The following is a 4,914-nucleotide window of genomic DNA, read 5'->3' on the forward strand; positions in this document are numbered from 1 at the left end:
GGGCTGGGGTGAGGGAGTCGGAGGGGTACAATGGGGGTCCACACTCGGGGGTCGCTCTTGAGCAGGCCCTGTCTCTGCACACCCATACAAGCGTAGGAGCACGAGGAACCCCAGTAATGAGGGTCGCCCGCATGTCTGGGTGGGTGACATTTAAACCCATACCCTTAAAAATATAAGAATGAGTAAGTTTAGCTGGGTAAAATGCCTTGGAAATGAATAGTATTGTTGGAAAACTGCATTCAGTCCAGCAACGTTTTCCAAAACTGGAAGGATCTTTCTCATTTTCTGGAATAATAATGAATTTCATCTAATGAATGGACCTGAATTAAAATCTACTTTAGAGCTGGAATATAGACTAGAACACATACTCAGCCCTCAGGTTGCTGAGCATTGAAGGAGAGGAGGACATTTGGCATTAAACAACGGGGGTAGAGTCTGCAGTGATGCCGGCGGGGAGGGCTTGATTTCTCTTCAGACATATGCTGTTATTTCAGAAGATGGTTATCAGCTTTCCAGGTCCTGGTATCAAGAGCCAGGGCACTCCAGTGAAGTGTTGAAGCTGCTTTGAACTCAAGGATGCCCCATGGTTTACACTTGTCACAGTTTCCCTGAAGCAGGTTACTGCCTACCACCTGGCTGTTTGCAAAGACCATCAGTCCTGTGATGCTAAGCAGCACTGAGCAGGCCAGGAAGTCTGGTGGGGAAGCCCTGCCAGAGACTGCGGTGCGGGTGGGTCATGGCCACTTCTGTACTGAGCGTGCTCAAGTCCCAGGGCATCAGTGTGCCTGAGGTTTTATGAAATGAGAAAAATGTCCCTGCCCTGAGTCCAAGGAGAGAATGCATTAACAGGGTTTGCAGACTTTTAGCACCTTCTCTGGAGGGTGCTCATCCCTTAGAGATAACTTCATGTACCATAATCAATCCAGGCTCCCTTTATAACCAGTGTTTGGGGTCCCTTAAAGAACAGTTTGCCAAATGAGCTGGAACAACTAATTCCCCAGCAGGACACTGTTATTTCATAGGACATGAAATGAATTCTATTACTGCTGATCCCGAAATGACCATAATCTGAATGGCTTGCATAGTGATCATGTTGTTCCTCTAAGAAATATTTATCATATGGTAGCAGAACATTGTCCTGGGGGAGGGTGTTCTGTGTGGGATTCCCTGATGCTTTTGGGTTGAGTCACCTTGAATCACATGGAGCTCAGGTGTGTTCCCTTCAAGAAGTATGGCTGCCCTGCAGGTGAGCTCAAAATCACTCAGGAAACAGGAAGGAACTGAAGCCATAGCCGCAAACCGTGGTTCAGGATGCATGGTGCTGAACTTGCAACGTGAATATCACTTGAGAACGTGTTGAAAATGCAAATCCCCAGGCCCTCGGTGGACTGAGTTAGAAAATCTGTGTGGGACACAATCTATGACCTAACAGCCCTTCTGGGCAGTTCTGATACAAGCTCCTGTCTGAGAACAGTGTACAAAACCTAGGGGAGCTCAGTTAGTTCTGCTGATGAGGAGATTCTGACCATCTCACTTGGGACACTGTCGCCTCCAGGTAACCACTCTGCCCTCTGTTGTTCATAACTCACATTGCAAGTTGTCCAGGTGGAGCTGGGTTGGGATCAGGGTCACTTACTGGCTGCTGCCACTTTTCTGTGGCTCTCCCTCTTTGCTCTCTTTTAGGATTAGTTTCACCTCCATGCAGTATTGAGATGACTATGGGGTTTGCAAGTGTCACATCCAAAGTCAAGGCCATTGCCCCTGGTGTCTTCTTCCCAAGAGCCTAGACAACTGTCAATGAAGTGGCAGTAGAGCACCCAGGACCAAATGAAACCACTGGGTTGTGTCTTGGGGGCTCTAAGGACCTCTGGTTCTTTATGTCTCTGCACAGGAAGAGTTCAGCAAGAGGCAAAGTTGTAGATAAGAAATGATTTATTAGAATAAGACGCTTGTGAGGTTGACAAGCAGACAAGCAAGAGGGTGCCATGCCCTGAGAACTGAGTGGGCCACAGTTTTATAAGCAAAGAAAAAGTGGGGAGGAGGAAAACACCTTCTTCTTCCTCATTCTTCAGTAGAAATGCTTCCATCATCAGCTCCTCCTCCATGTCGGGGAGGGGAGTTTTCTCCTCCCTATGTGGTCAAGCCAAGACAGTCGTGGCACTTTGCAAAAATTATTTCAGGCCTCAGTATGATGAAGGTCTTTCACTTTGAAATGTCATTTTTCCATAAATGCTTGTTCATGTCCTAGGGTCATTAACTTCCTGAGCTCACTGGGCAGCGGGCGGGGCTCAGGCCACCATTGTTTTATTGTTTGGGGGCACATCTCATGCTTTTGTTGCATGGTAACATTGCTAAGCAAGCCTGCTTGATTTTGTAGTTATACAAACCTACTTCCTTGAGTGATCGTTAACTTACAGGAGTCTCCCATATATTTTTCTTTACTTACAGTCCCCTGGTGGGATTAACTATTTAATTGCCTACTTTGTCCCTGGGCTTCCCTGGTGGCTCAGTCAGTGAAGAATCTGCCCGCAATGCAGGAGACCTAGGTTCCATCCCTGGGTCAGGAAGATCCCCTGGAGAAGGAAATGGCAACCCACTCCAGTATTCTTGCCTGGGAAATCCCATGGACAGAGGAGCCTGGTGGGCTACAGTCCATGGGGTCACAAAGAGTCGGGCATGACTGAGCGACTAAACCACCACCACCACTTTCCCTGTCAAAGATGTCTCATGTGAGACCCCTGCCCCAGTTCTGTGGGAGGGGGACGAGACTGCCTAGGTGGGTCAGTTGAGGTTTGCTTCTGAAACTGGGGATTATGTACTTTGCTTTAAGTCTCATGCAGCAGCTTGGCCTCCAGAACAGGAAAAGACTGGAGCTCTGCCAGCTGGTCCTTTCTGATTTACATACAATGCAATGAACCTTTAAAATACACAGTACTATGGCTTTTCACAAACATTTTGGAATAAGTGTAGATACAGAAGTTGCAAAGACAGTCCAGAGAAACCCCACAACCCTTCACATGGTCTCCCTCAGTGGTTATGGCTCACATAACTGGTGTAACACCAGAATCAGAAAATTGACATGGGTGCGATGTGTGTATATGGTTCTGTGCTATCGTATCACACGTGTAGGCTCAGGAACCACAGTCGATAACACAGAACTGTTCCGTGCCCACAGAGACTTCCCTCTAGCTCCCTCCTGTAGTCAGACCCAGTCCCCGCCCCCACCACTAAGACGGTCTCCATCTTTACAACTCTGTCATTTTGAGAATGTCCCAGAAGTGGAATCACACTGTATGTGACTTTTGAGGTGGATGTTTTTCATGTGATTCATCCAGGTTACTGCCTGTATCAACACTTAATTCCTTTTTATCTTCCAGGGTGTGGATGAATGACAGTGTTTAACTCTTCGCCTGCTGAAGGACATTATGATTGTTTCCAGTTTTGTGCTATTTTATGAATACAGCTGCTATGAATGTTTAGGTACAGGATTTTGTATGAACATAAGTTTTCATTTCTTGGGGATAAATGCCCAGGAATATAATTGCTAGGTAATATGCTAAGTGTATGTATACTTAATTTTTAAAGAAACTACCAAATTATTTTGGTGGCTGCACCATTTTGCCATCCCATCAGCAATATAGGAGAGATCTAATTTCTCCACATCCCTGCCAGAGTTTGCTGTTTTCACTGATTTTCATTTTAGCAGTCTTAAGAGGCAGGTGGAGATATCTTATGTTGGTCTTAATTTTCATTTCCCTGATAATTAGTGGTGTTGGACACCTTTTCATGGCCTTATTTGATACTTGTACATCTTTTTCCAGGAAATGTCTCTTCATGTCTTTTGTTTCGACAGCTTTTAATATATTCTAAATATAAGCCGTTTGTCAGATTTGGTTTGCGATTATTTTCTCCCAGCCTGTTGGCTTCTTTTTAAATTCTCTTATCAATGCTTTTCACATGGAAAAAATTTTAATTTTGATAAAGCCTAATTATGCATTTTTTCCTTTCATGGATTGTCTTTTTTGTGTTAGGTCTCTTTATTCTTCATTTGTTTTTTTCTATGCTAATTATCTTTTTCCACTCTTTCCTTCACACCAACGCTATGAATGTTGCAAACTTTGATATTGTTCACAGGTCTGGAGGCTCTGATTATTATTATTATTTCAATCTTTTTCCTTCTATTGTTCAGACTGGATAACTTTTATTGATCTATCTTCACGTTTGTTGCTCTTTCATCTTTCACATCCATTCTGCTACTGAGCTTCTTCAATGAATTTTTTCCTTCTGTTATTTTATATTTAAGTTTTAAAATTTCTCATTTGGTTCTTTTTTATACATAATAATTTTTTTGCTGAGAATGTCCATCTCTCCAGTTGTTACAAGAGCCTTTGTCTTTAATTTAATGAAGCATGGTTATAATAATTACATTAAAGTGAAACTGAAAGTCACTTAGTCGTATCCAACTCTTTGTGACCTCATGGACAATACAATCCATGGAATTCTCTAGGCCAGAATACTGGCATGGGTAGCCTTTCCCTTCTCCAGGGGATCTTCCCAACCCAGGAATCGAACCCAGGTTTCCTGCATTGCAGGTGGATTCTTTACCAGCTGAGTCACAAGGGAAGTCCTGTGTTAAAGTAATTATTTAATGATTCCAACATTTGGATCATCTCAAGGTTGCTATCAGTTGGTTGCCTTTTCCCTTGAGAGTTCTCTCTTTAAGGTTTTTCTGGCTTTTAAAAATAAATGACCCAATCAAAAAATGGGCCAAAGAACTAAATAGACATTTCTCCAAAGAAGACATACAGATGGCTAAGAAACACATGAAAAGATGCTCAGCATCACTCATTATCAGAGAAATGCAAATCAAAACCACTATGAGGTACCATTTCACGCCAGTCAGAATGGCTGTGA

The sequence above is a fragment of the Bison bison genome, unplaced genomic scaffold, assembly GCF_000754665.1.
Source record: "Bison bison bison isolate TAMUID 2011002044 unplaced genomic scaffold, Bison_UMD1.0 scf7180017864522, whole genome shotgun sequence".
Taxonomy (NCBI): Eukaryota; Metazoa; Chordata; class Mammalia; order Artiodactyla; family Bovidae; genus Bison; species Bison bison.